Raw genomic sequence first — 14668 nt, forward strand, 5'->3', positions numbered from 1 at the left:
CAAGTGATATGCAGAGGCATATTGTCCTGTACTTCTAGTGGCACCTTCAGGAGGAAGCAAAGGAGGACGACATATTTTCCTCTTTCCTGCTTGGAGTTGTATTTGTCTCATCCCAAACTATTGTGTGCTCAAGTTTTAGGCTGGTAGCATAGCACAGCAGGATAAAGCCAGGAGTGAATATGTTCTGTGTCCTCTTCACACATCCCTTTTAGACCTGAACTACATTACAAAGGAAGGGACGCGGGTGGTGCTGTGGGTTAAACCACAGAGCCTAGGACTTGCTGATCAGAAGGTCATCCCCACAACGGGGTGAGCTCCCGTTGCTCAGTCCCTGCTCCTGTCAACCTAGCAGTTCGAAAGCACGTCAAAGTGCAAGTAGATAAATAGGTACCGCTCCGGCGGGAAGGTAAACGGTGTTTCCGTGCGCTGCTCTGGTTTGCCAGAAGTGGCTTAGTCATGCTGGCCACATGACCCGGAAGCTGTACACCGGCTCCCTTGGGCAATAAAGCGAGATGAGCGCCGCAACCCCAGAGTCAGCCTAATGGTCAGGGGTCCCTTTACCTTTTTACATTACAAGGGTCCTGTGCACGGCTCCTTGGCACTACGATCTGTTCCCCTTTTAAGACACTCTGAATTATTGGGAACAAGAAGTATAATGGCTTAGTGGTAGAGCACAATGCTATGCATGCAAAAGGTGTTAGGCTCAATGCCCATCTTCTCTTGGGGTTGGGAGAGACCCATTTGAAACCAGGGAAAACTGCTGCCAGGCAGTATAAAAGGCAGCCTCCTATGTTCCTAAATCACTGGTGCATTTGCAACAAGCCTCGCGCATGGTGCAATATGGATTTTGTTTTTGCTGTCGTGCCATGATTCTCAATCTACCTATCTACAAAGTAGCTGCCTTATTACAAAAGAATTTCAGAAATAGACTGGAAAGAGAAGTTGCTGAATTGCAACTTATTACCAAACTTAAAAACATGGAGAGACCTGGTCTGAATAGAGACATTGGATTCTTATCTCATGATACATGATAAAGCTATTTTTAGTCATCTCACCCCTTGCTTTCTTCTGTAAGACCAATTGCAGTCGTTAACAGTCATCAACAGGTTTACCACACCTATCAGCCAAACACCCATTCCCACCACCCTTCTAAGTAATATCCCTCCCCACCCTCTCACTATATATAAAGGTCTGGTGACTTCTGTTTCACTGTATCTGAAGAAGTGTGCATGCACACGAAAGCTCGTACCAATAGCTAACTTAGTTGATCTCTAAGGTGCTACTGGAAGGAATTATTTTATTTTATTTTATTTTGTTTTACCTATCTACCTGTTTCAGGCTATTTGGAGCAACCCTAAAAACTAGCACCTCTCTCAAGAAATAAGATATGCTGCAACAGTGCGTCGCAGGTCCCACTTATTAGACGTAATTGTCAGCCTTGTCAAGGAACTGAAGTTCTTGAATAGACCACATGGTGGCACTAGTGCGCTTTGGCTGCATATATATGTATATATGTATATATTTTTGAAAACAAATGTAGAGTCTTGTAGCGCCTGAAAGACTAAACAAATTTATTGTGACATAAGCAACCATGGACCAGAATCCATTGCATAATATGCTGCATCATCATTGGGTGATTCTTTGTCTGTTCTTCAACAAATACAGTGAACCCTCTGGAAGTTATTAGCTTAAATTAGACAACAGCAGTTGCTCTGTTATTTTCTCTTCCAAGTATTCTATCTGCTTGAATCAGGGATTCCGGTGCAGATCTATGCATCTCCTACATGCTTCAGAGATAGGCAGTTTGTTTTTTAAAAAGATAAAAAACATGGCATATATGCAGTTTGGGTTTTTTTTCTAAAAAAATCTTTTAGGGGTACTCTCATTTTCCTACTCATATTGAAGTACTGCCCCTCAATGAGGCCAAACTTAGATTCACAAAAGAAAAAAGCACTGCATATATGTGTGTTCGATTAAATGGCCGTGTGTGTGTAATCAGGGCTGTTTCTCCGCCCCCACCTCGCCACAACGTCATTTCAATGGCTGCCACATAGACCAAAATCCTGCCAGTCTGAATATCCTAGTTAACTGCGTGGCCTGGATAGATCCCTTTGCTGAGTCCATGGCGAGACACTTCAGCAGCCCCAATGCCACCCGTCACATGCTAGGAGAATCCTAAGAACTGTAATTCATCAAGCATACTGCGAATTATAGCTCTGTAAGGGGTCACTTCCCTTAACAAACATTCTCCACAAACTGGTGTAATAGTGCTCCAAATAGTGCAGGTGTGCTGTTGTCAAGTGAACATTCCAGCCAGGAAAAGGGTTTGGAGCAGGAGCAGCAAGGGGGGGGGGACGACTCGAGAGAGACAGGGCCAGACAAGGAGACCTGGTGGTCTGCATTCAATCCCCAGGCCTGAGGTTCCTCATCGCTGGCCTAAAGTATCTCACAGGGTTCTTGGGATGATAAAATGGGCCGAACCTTAGGTGGCTAGATAAGGTGACATGGAAATCAATGAATCCCAAGTTTTCACACAAATACTTTGAGTGTTCTCGAAGCTACCATGAACATGACTAAGATAATTGGACAGTGTTCTCGAAGCTACTAACATGTGTTTGACCAAACTGCGGGAGACAGTGGCAGACAGGAGTGCCTGGCGTGCTCTGGTTCATGGGGTCACAAAGAGTCGGACACGACTAAATGACTAAACAACAACAACATTGTACAATGAAAGGTTTCCACAGCATCATAGAGTTGGAAGGGATTCCAAAAGCCATCTAGCCCAGCCCCCTGTCAAAGCCACAACATTCTTGATTGGTGAACATCCAGTTTCTGCTTTAAAATAATGGGGGCATGATTTAAGGCTTTTGTCTACTTTAAGGGCTTTCCTCCTTAATTCCAGCCTTCAGTTCATAAGGGGACATAGTTTTATACTCTGAATCTCAGTTAAAGTTGCTATAATAATATTTTGATCTGACCGCTTTAGTTCCTAACAGAGAGAAAAAACACAGTATTTGTAACCCACTTCCTGAATTAGCTCCCACTTCCACTGTTGTGGTTTTGGGGCTTTGCTTGGAATAGACCGGCTCAGTGATAAGTTATCAGCTTTGCATGGAGGAGGTTCCAAGTTCAATCCTTGGAATCTTCAAGTAAGGTTGAACTAGAACAGGCATAGGCAAACTTGGCCCTCCAGCTGCTTTGGGACTACAACTCCCATGATCCCCAGCTAACAGGACCAGTGGTCAGGGATGATGGGAATTGTAGTCCCAAAATGTCTGGAGGGCCAAGTTTGCCTATGCCTGAGCTAGAACTCTGCCCCAAACCCCAAAGAGCCACTTCCAGTCAGACAGTTCTGAGCTAGATGGCCAACGGTCTGACTTAGAGCCCCCCAGATCACCTATTTATTGAGCATTTATCTTGATTTGCTTACACAGATATTGCATGAAGGTTAGATTTCATCCAGATTTTATTGAGCATCTGTTCTGATTTGTTTGCAAGGAGGTTATCCAACAAGGAACATTCATCCTGATTTGCTTGCAGAGTGTTTGCAAGTCTTCCTGTTAGTCATTCATTCATGCCACAGTTTTCAGTGCTTTTCCCCAACACTTTCCAACCTGCAAAGTGTATTCTTGCTTCTTTAAAGCAAATTTGCTCTGCTACAATGACCCAGCACTTTCAATGCGCAAACCTAAAGCTCAAATATGCGATTGAATTGAATCCCACAAAACACCGACAGTCTGGAGACAGCCTTAGTACAAGGCAGCTTCCTATGTTCATAAATTGCATGCAGCAATATCATTTTTCTTTCTCAGCTTCCCATGACCAGGCTTTTCAAGTTCTCCTGTGCTGTGACATAGATGTGAAGAGCAAACAGTTCTTTTCTTAATTGGGTTTGTTGCCAGGGCAGACTCCTCAGCTACAAGTCCCCTGGGCTGCAAGGTGATTAATGGGCTCATCATCACAACTGTTGTGTTAGCCAGCTCAGCTTGACAGTGTCACAGCTCAGCACATTAGCCTAATCCTGGGCCACTCCAGTTCTTATTGCACTGTCTGTATAGACTCAAAGATGGCCACACCTAGGGCCAAAGGCATGCCTGGACTTGGTCAAAGTAAAACGCTTCCTGTCGTTTGTTTGTGCCCCCCTCCCTCACCTATCTGTTGATGGATGGCCATCCTGACTCGGCCCCAGACACACTGATCAGATGTTTGGAAGCTGTGGCTGGATGGTTACATGGGAGCCGGCTGAAGTTAAATCCTTTGAAGACAGAGGTCCTTTGGCTGGGTCAGGATGATATGGGATTGGGGGGGGGGGCAACTCCCATCTCTTGCGGTGGTGCAATTAGTGCCAGCACCGTCCGTTAAGAGTTTGGGTGTAATCTTCAACACCTCCCTTTCCATGGAGGCGCAGATTGCAGCTATAACACAGGTGGCGTTTTTTCATCTCTGCCAAGCTAAGCAGTTGGCTCCTTACCTCTCTCACCTTGACCTAGCCACTGTGATCCACGCGATGGTCACCTCCAGACTTGATTATTGTAACTCACTCTACGTGGGGCTGCCCTTGAGACTGACCCAGAAACTCCAGTGGGTGCAGAATGCCGCGGCGAGACTCCTTACGGGGTCCTCGCCACGGGATCACATTCACCCGGTGCTATACCAGCTGCACTGGCTCCCAGTGGAGTACAGGATCAGGTTTAAGGTGCTGGTTTTAACCTTTAAAGCCCTATACGGCCTAGGACCCTCGTAACTACGGGACCGCCTCTCCTGGTATGTCCCATGGAGTACCTTACGGTCTTCAAGCAAAAACATCTTGGAGGTCTCGGGCCACAGGGAGGTTAGGCTGGCCTCAACCAGAGCCAGGGCTTTTTCGGCTGTGGCCCTGATCTGGTGGAACACAAGAGACTAGGGCCCTGCGGGACTTGACATCTTTCCGCAGGGCCTGCAAGACAGAGCTGTTCCACCGGGCCTTTGGCCAAGGCACAGTCTGACCCACTCCTTTGGTAATCCTCACAGAACTCTAGCCCAATGGTTGCCATTAATTTGATTTTGAACTTATTTTAAAATGAATTGATTTTAGAATGCTGTGTTACTTTTATTGTTGTTAGCTGCTCTGAGCCCGGCTTCGGCTGGGGAGGGCGGGATATAAATAAATTATTATTATTATTATTATCATCATCTCTTCTCTGCCATTTAATACCTCAGTCTCCCTTTCCACCTACTTTTGCCAGCAAGGAAAGAACTTGACTAATATCATGCAGCCATGTGGAATAATGTGTGTTTTCAGGGGCAGTAGAAAGAATAGTGCAATTAGGAAATTTTAGATTCTGGGCTTAATGGTAATGGGGCTCCCCTCTCTAGATGGCAATGTGCAGTGGATGGCTTTAAAAGAGGATTACACTCATTCGTGGAGGATAAGGCTACTGGCCATGATGCCGTGGAATTCTGGACACCAGTTGCTGCGAATCACAAGTGGGTTGAGTTCAAGTCTTGCTTCTGGGCTTCCCATTGTGGCATCCAATCTGGAACTGGTTCTACTTCTAAGGCATTTCTTTTGCCTTCCTGCTAAGTTTAGTACTGAACAACAATATTGATATGATCTTTGAGAACAGGGTGCTGCACTAGATGGGTCATTGGCCTGATCCAGCAGGTTCTTTTGCATTGCTTTACTCATTTCAAAATGCAGCAAGCCCACCCTGATGTGTTTGGAGGCCTTCCTGTTCATTCCTTTGAGTGGGGCCTTGAATGCCTTTGTGTGGTGAAGCCCCAGGGACACCCCCCCTCAGTTTCCCGAAATAAATACACAAACACAAGAATATTGGGTTAATGGGATAAATAAGACCACAACTTTATTGGTTACAGATGTGAGCGGTTTGGCTTAGGCAATTGGGTGAAGCAAGACTATAACCTGACTCCTGCCAGACCACAGGAAGTCTCTTTTAGGGTCAACCACCAGAAGAGGGGGGCCTTATGATGTACATCAATTGAGCCCCCCCCCGGGTCACCGTTGGGGTCGTGGCATGGCCCTGGCCCACACCCAGGAACCACACCCCTGGATCCCTTTAACGGGATACCCTTAATGTGGAGGGGCAGGCGGAGGCAACAACCTCCCCTCCCATAATAAGGCTTACCCAATGCCTAACCTTAGAAAGTTGTGACGATTGCTACTAGGTAGGCGGAAACCAAATGGCTAGTGCCAATTATGCCAAGTGGAAAAATTCCTACCTGGTCCCGACAACCAGGCGACCGACATAAGTCATAGCAATGCCATAGTCAAACCAAGCAAGAAAAGAGGGTGGGTGGGCTGGGAGATCTCGAGTTGGAAGCAAAGGAGGCCACCTCCCCAGATGCACCACAATTTAAACCGTGGGTAGCCAAGCCCCCAAGCAGCCCAATTGGCTAGCCGGGGGCGTGATGCGGTCAGGGATGCTACTGACGTGGGTAGCATACCTCCGCCCACAGCCATGTTTCAGGGAGGCCCCAGATTCCCATCCACAAAGCAGCCCTCCAAAAAGGGGAGAGAGCTGACATCTCAAAGCCCTGCCTTGCTCTAACGACAACATGGCTAAATCTCATCTACCTACTTAGGTATGGCTTTGATAGCTCGCTCTACTCATTTTTGAGTAAAGCCACTTCCGGCTTGCCCAGGAGGTGGGGTTGCGGGCTTCACGCCCACCCGTGAGCGGGGGCTGGTCGCAGCCCCCGCGAGAGCAGGGGAATCCCGGCTGGGCCTGCCCCCCCAGCCAGCCAATCAGCTGACTGGGGGCGTGGCCTGTCCTATTTAGGGCCGGTGCAGAGGGGGCTCGCCCTCTTTCGCCGGCTAGCCCTCACGGTTTTCCCACCCACCCTCCCTTTAAGTGGGCTTTAGGTAGGTCTTTGACTTTGCTATGGACTTTGGTCTGTCGCCGCAAGGGGCATGGTAGGAATTTTTCCCAATTGGCAATTTCTAGCCTTTTGGTTTTTCGCCTACCTCGTAGCAACTCGTCACAACTTCTCGGCATTGGCGGTAGGCATTGGTAAGAAGGGGTTAAGAGGATGTGGGGGGGGGGAGGAACACCATCACCTCCCCCCAGTGAGCAAAGGGTGGTCCGTTAAAGGACTCCGGGGGGGCGTGGCCCTGTCCGAAGCCTATGGAGGTGAGGGCCAAAGGCACGCCCCAGAGCGGTGACCCGGGGGACCTCCTAGTGGACGTGCCTCGGCAGGAGACTCCCCCGATATAGTGTTAACCCTTCCCCGTGTCTCCAGCAAATGGGCTGGAGCCGTATAGTCGTTATGACCAATGCCTAAGCCAATGCCTCTCATTCCTGAATTCAATAAAGTTGTGGCCTAATTCGCCCAATTAACCTTATATTATGGTGTCTCATGTCTTTATTTATCCTGGTGGGGGGGCGAGAACTCGCCACGCAATGCTCTGACCCAGTGCAACAAAACCCTAGTAAGTGATTGCTGATTGGCCATCGTCATTGGAGGTCCTCCTCTGTATCCCCTGCCCTGGCGGTCCAGAGGGTGGCATCATGAGAACAGGCCTTTTAAGTGGTGGCCCCTTGGTTGTGGTTTGCTCTCCCCAGGAAGGCTCACTTAGCGCTATCATTACTTACCCAGAGCTGCCAAGCAAAAACATTTTTTTTCAGGCCTTTGGATTTTAATTATCTGTGGCCTCCTTCAGTGGGTAGGATGTTTTAGTTCCACCTTTTAAAAACTGAGGTTTAGATTTTTCTCTGTTTTGTTTTATGCTGGTTTTAAACTATCTGTTATTTATTTATTATTGTAAGTTGCTGTGAGTTACTTTTGCTTTAAAAAAGGGACTAATAAGTATAATAAATATGAATAATGCATTTATTTATTTTATTTATGTTGCACCTTTCTCCCAGTATGGGATCCAAGGCGGCTCACAACATAAAATTAAGACAAATACAACTAAGAGCACAAATAAATGTAAGTATTAAATTTAAGTATTACGTTCAACAAGTGTAGTTATTTTTGGAGGTGCTGATGCACGTGTTGAATTCCTGTTATACACCTCTGTCAAAAAGAAATATCGTCATGCTGCTGTTTTCAATGGAGATGGGCCAAAGCCCACCAGATGAGCTGCATTCTTCTTTGTGAGAGAAAATTTTCTCCTCAAATGCTTTTTTTTTCATTCTCCCTGGGGGAAATGGTGCATAGAATATGCCTGCTTTTGGTTTGGCTCCATTAAGGATAAATACAGTAACAATAGCAGCTTCCAGCTATTGATGACTCATGCAGTGGCAGCCTCAGGGTTGCTGTGAGCAGAGAGAAGCAAGTAGTTGAAGACATGGGACTTTTTCACTTGAAACAGTAGAATACAAGATTCCACCATGTCTCTTTTCGCTAAAGTTGTTACCTGTCATGAATCTGATCAGAGTTCGCATTAAAAAAATTGGATGGTGTTCAACTAAATTTTACTCAGAAGAGACCCACTGAAATTAATGATCTTGTTGTTGTCGTTGTTGTTTAGTCGTTTAGTCGTGTCCGACTCTTCGTGACTCCATGGACCAGAGCACGCCAGGCCCTCCTGTCTTCCACTGCCTCCCGCAGTTTGGTCAAATGCATGTTAGTAGCTTCGAGAACACTGTCCAATGATCTTAGTCATGTTCATTAATATCACTGGATTCTCAGAGTAAAATGCTCATGATCTTACTCGGTCTCACAGTATATCTGTGAGGTAGCTGGCTGATAGTGGAAGTTAAGGCTTGGCTGGTTCTAGATGTCCCAACTGGAAGTGTCCATCTGTATTCCCCCAGCAACTAGAGTGGCAGAACCAGAAGTGGGAGTGATCAAGTGGGGGTTCCTACCAGCATAGTGGTTTGCACCAAGGACAACCAACATGGTATCCTCCATAATGATATTGTGAACAAAAAAATCCCCTCCTTTTGGCTTGGCATGACCAATTGACCGCAATGATGGAAGTTGTAGTTCATGGCACTAGGAAGGATGAGACATTTGCCACCTCTGGTACACACCTTCCAATGCTGAACATTGTTCATGTGTATCAATCCCTGCTAGATATTGGAGGGGACCAACGCTATCAGCAGAGAGCTTGCTTCCACTTGCTAATTCAACACACTAGCAAGTATTACAAAAATCTTATTTCTGAAAGTGCTTTTGGACATGTCCACTATGGGGATCATAGTGATCACCAAATTAAAATCTAATACTCCAACCATTTGTGGAAACCATACATACAGTATGTAAAGCAATGAGGTAGATATGAACTCACAGATTTACATAGTCTGAAGGGATGTTGTGCAGGACATTGAGTCAAACCTTCTTCCCAGTGCTGGATCTTCAGTCATGAAAGATGACTCAGTCTCATAAAACCATTCTTAAGTAAAGGTAAAAAGGTAAAGGACCCCTGGACGGTTAAGTCCAGTCAAAGGTGACTATGGGGTTGTGGCGCTCATCTCGCTTTCAGGCCGAAGGAGCCAGCGTTTGTCCACAGACAGCTTTCTGGGTCATGTGGCCAGCAGGACTAAACTCTCTTCTTGCTGCTGAGGCCGCTGCATGGTGATTTTGAGGTGAATTCATCAAGACTGAGAATTTAAGCACAGAAGAAGAGCCTGCTGGATCAGGGCACATCAAGTCCAGCATCCTGTTCTCACAGTGGTCAACAGGGGTGCCAACTTGAATAAAATATTGGGGGGACGCCGGTAAACCCCACCCCGCTTAATCAATCACATGACATGGCACATGAACACCATTTGAATGGCAATGCCCATCAACTTTGGGGATCCCAGCCCCCTCAATTATTTTATCTGGGGGTGCTGAAGGGACCTCAGTCACTAGGAGTTGGCTCCTATGGTGTCTACCAGATGCTTGTGGGAAACTTGCAAGCAAGGCCTGAGCACAGTACTTCTCTCGCCTCCTGAGGTTTATTGCATGTGCCTCACATGGGCGTAGCCAGGATTTTTGTTAGTGGGTTGTTATTATTATTACTGATTATGGGGGGCAGCTGCCCCTTCTTGCCCCCCTTGGCTACACCCATGGTGCCTCTCATGTTCTTTTTAAGCATCCCTTACTGTCTGCCTGCACTTCCTTTTTCGGCCAAGGTTTGTGTTCCTTTTTGTTCATTTGAACAAGACTTCCATTCTTTGAAGGAGGTATTCTTGCTTCTAATAGGTTTTTTTTGACTATGTTTGTTAACTATGCTAGCATTGATTGCACTTTGGTGAGAAAGTTCTGCATTTTCAGTGCGCAACACATGTGTGGACTGGGCAAAAGGGTTCTTATGCAAAAACAAGTACAGTGGTGCCTCGCAAGACGAAAAGAATCCGTTCTGTGATTCTCTTCGTCTAGCGGTTTTTTTCGTCTTGCGAAGCAAGCCCATTGAAGGATTAGCGGATTAGCGCTATTAGCGCTATTAGAGGCTTTTAGAGGCTTTTAGCGGCTTATCTGCTGATCGGATCAGCTGATAAGCGGCTTAGCACTATTAGCGGCTTATCTGCTGATCGGATCAGCTGATAAGCGGCTTAGCGCTATTAGCGGCTTTTAGCTGCTTTTAGCGGCTTATCTGCTGATCGGATCAGCTGATAAGTGGCTTAGCGGCTTAGAAAAAGGGAGGGAAAGGGGGGGGGGAACCAGCAGGAACTCGCAAGACATTGTCGTCTTGCGAAGCAAGCCCATAGGAGATTCGTTTTGCAAAGCACCTCCAAAACGGAAAACTCTTTCGTCTAGCGAGTTTTCCGTCTTGCGAGGCATTCGTCTTGCGGGGCACCACTGTACCTTTTCTTGCAGGCTCCAAGTGAAATTCCTTCCATGCACAGATCTAGTTGCTGGGTGGAGTTGTTGATTGGCAGGCGCATTCCTGGGAGCATCAGGATTGAGGTGGTCGGATGAATGTTTATTCCTTTCAAAATGCTTCCTAAATTGAAAAACCCTAATACACCTTGCATAATGATTAACCAAGACCTACAGAACACAATGGCCTCCTCAACTGTACAGCATTAAGCACCTAATCCAACTGTATTGAATTTCAATAAGTGTCTGGAATTATTTGGTTTATGTCTTACAGAAACATTTCCTCTCTCTCTCTCTCTCTCTCTCTGAATGCAGTTAATTCATTTGAAGAGGTGTGAAACGTTTGTCCCCTAATTGACTGCATTTCCTCCTGGCACAGTTCTGGAAGGTTTTTAAACATAGATCCCTTGCGGTTATTAAAGGCTTTTGAAGTATCATGTGAAATCTGCACTGTGAATGCTGACTGTGACTGAAGCCCTGGGAGAGTCTCACCAACTCTTTCTCTTCTCTCAGGAGTCTATTCCCATGAAAATGATGATCTCAGGTGTGTGGTGCGTCATTGTACTGCCTGAGGCACCTGTCGACTCATGGAGGTGGCGGGTGGTAAGGTGAAAGCACAGTTCAGACAGTCCTTCTGACCATACTTAGAGATTGGAGAACTACAAGCCTGATTGCAAAATGTTCCTGCCTCTTCCTCAGGTGTGGGACACAGACAGACACACACTCCTCTCCAGCCAGATGTGACTTTCAGTGAGCATAAGAGGAGAAACTTTTAGTTTAAACTTGTCCCACAAACTAACCCAGCAATGCCCCTAGGTATCGCCTCACCTGCTATATTTCTTCCACAATTTCTCATGGCAAGTTCTCCATTTCAATGAAGTGGAACTCCATGATAACTGAATAGCCAGTGTATCCCGTACCCCGTCCAAAATATGTCCTATGCCACTGCTATGATTATTTAAATTAGGTTAGGAAGTATAGAAATATATCTGTTTTGTTCATTTTTTCCTCACTGCTTTGATTCTGCTCTGTGTTCTCAGGGATGCATTCCTGTGGATGCTGTCTGATATGAACTTCGATTAAGTTACCTAGAGTTTAAAGGAAGTTAGGCATCTTAAATATATTTGCAGTTGGTGGTGAATGATGTTCATAGAAGTCACTTCACCTTTCTAGTTTATAATGTTCTGCCCAAATTTAAGATCTTCCTGTTTTGCTTGATTCTTTGTTTGAGGAACGATCGACACTCTACGTGGTAGTTGCATTTGCTGCCCATACAAACCTGCATTGTCACCTATGCACACACAAAATGAAGAGAGGGTATGCTTCTCTAAACCCTTGAGAACTTCTCACTGACCTTGTGTGTATTCACTGTGCATTTGCAGATGGGTTTCTCCATTCACATTCTATAAGGATGGGTGTTAAAACCAGTGGTATCTGATGAAGGTGGTGAGCCCTTTCATTCACCACTAGGTGATGGGAACATTGGTGGATAAAAATGAAGACAGGGCCTCACAGTTCCTCTTCCAGGACCATGGTTGTCAACTTGCATCATTGTCCCTGAAGGATTTAGCAACCTACACCAGGGAGCAACGGTTCATTCAGAAACCACCTGGTCCTGACTGAGACATTCCCTATCTCCTTTCCCAAAAGGTAAAGATGGGAATTCTGTTCCCCTTGTGCACCACATAGTGGCTGCTGATTACAGGTAGGTAGCCGTGTTGGTCTGACGTAGTCGAAACAAAATTTTAAAAAAAGTCCTTCCAGTAGCACCTTAGAGACCAACTAAGTTTGTTATTGGTATGAGCTTTCGTACTCATGCACCCTTCTTCAGATTGTTTCACCTGGCAAACAGCACCCATTGCTAACCACCTAAGGCTAAACACCTGTGTACAGGTGGCAAAACTGACTACCATGCAATGTGTGAAATAGCTGTAGGAACACTAGAACATAGGAAACTGCCGTATACAGATTCAGGTAGGTAGCCATGTTGGTCTGACGCAGTCAAAATATACAAAAAATTAAAAACTTGTCCAGTAGCACCTTAGAGACCAACTAAGTTTGTTCTTGGTATAAGCTTTCATGTGCATGCACGTATGTGAAGAAGTGTACGTGCACATGAAAGCTTATACCAAGAACAAACTTAGTTGGTCTCTAAGGTGCTAATGGACAATGTTTTTATTTTTTTATATGCCATATACAGAGTTAGGCCATTGGTTTGTCTAGCAGTGGCTCCCTAGAGGTCTTCCTCAGCCTCTGCCAGGAGACACCAGGGACTGAACTGAGACCTTCACATGCAAGGCACTGATCTATGGTCCTTCCCCCTCAGTCTAACCCACTAGTGGATTCAGTTTTGTAGGCTGAAATGACTTGACTCATAGAGCAGGGGGGGGTTTGTACCCTTTATAATGAGTGGATTAAGGCAGCCATTTTCCCACATGTTCATTCCCCATATCTATATCGGTTATGTGGAAAAAATTCTACTTGCCACTTGGTGGTATGATTCAAATAGCCTCTACAAATGGTTTAGCACATTGGGGTGAGTTCTCCACCCCTCTCCCAATTGCTCATCCTATCTAATGATAAGAATCTGAGTAAACATGAGCTACAAATGTGTGGCCTCAGGCAGCTGATTTTGAATGTCACAAAAGGCAGCACATTGTTAATTAGTAGTTATTGTTGTGTTTTTTTATCTGCCAGTTTGTGGGAGAGGTGCTTGTTGGATTTTCCGCCTCAGATGCCAAAATTGCTGGACTGGCCTTGGTGCCTTGCAGGAGGGGCATCTACTACTTCACCTCAGGCATACAAATCTTTCCAGGCTGGTCCTAAGCAAAATGGTTCCTTAGGTGCAAAAGTGGCTATATCAATACAGTGGTACCTCTGGTTAAGAACTTAATTCGTTCTGGAGGTCTGTTCTTAACCTAAAACTGTTCTTAACCTGAGGTACCACTTTAGCTAATGGGGCCTCCTGCTGCCGCCACGACGCCGCTGTGCAATTTCTGTTCTCATCCTGAAGCAAAGTTCTTAATCCGAGGTACTATTTCTGGGTTAGCGGAGTCTGTAACCTGAAGCATCTGTAACCCAAGGTACCACTGTATCTCGTTAAGCAACTATTTGCACAACAGCCAGTTGTATCCAACTTACTCTAAAATAAGGCATGCTTCTTTAAGAGGAGTGATGTGTCTTTAAGGGTGAAATCCAGTCCTGAACTCCCAGAGGTGAGGATCTGTAGAGTGGCATCTTTAGCCCAGCTATCCACAGCAGCTGCAGCAAAAGGCGGGAGCAGGACAATACTTTGGTCTCCATCAATTCACAGTGATTGAGTCCAACAACAGCAAGACCGGCCTGGACTTCAGAGGATCCTGGCCTGGCTCAGGGGTCCCTGGGTCAGACAGCCAATGGGAGGATGGCTGAGCAGTGAGATACCTCTACTCAATCCAACTCCCCCTAGCTGAGCATAAGGGGAATTAGGATTGCTCTGTCCATCAGGGGACTGCTGACTGCTCTTACTTTGGGAGTTCTTCACCGTGCCCCAACGTGTGATTGGATATAGGCATTTAATAGGTTTATCCTCTTTGCCAAAAACCCCAGTATCGCCTTCATATTCCCAGTCCTTCTTGAGAAAACCCAGCAAGGGAGATTTACAGTAACTCCTGGGAAGCCCTTCGTTTTCATTGTGTTTCGATTTTAATAGATTGCCTGCCCCGCCCAGGATTATCTCATGGGAAAGAAAAGCCTGGTTTGGTGACATGTGGCGAAACTTGTTTGGGAGCCAGATTTCACACACCCGATGATCCTCAGTCAGAGGGACAAAGGGAAAAAAACCCTCTCATGCTGCACTTCAGGTTCACAACACAGCCTCACGTGGGGTGGTGGTGTCGGTGGAAGAAGAGACAGGGCCCTGCAGCTGATCTTTCCC

This window comes from Podarcis liolepis (genome assembly GCF_965112155.1).
Source record: "Podarcis liolepis genome assembly, chromosome: 1".
In the NCBI taxonomy this organism is placed as follows: domain Eukaryota; kingdom Metazoa; phylum Chordata; class Lepidosauria; order Squamata; family Lacertidae; genus Podarcis; species Podarcis liolepis.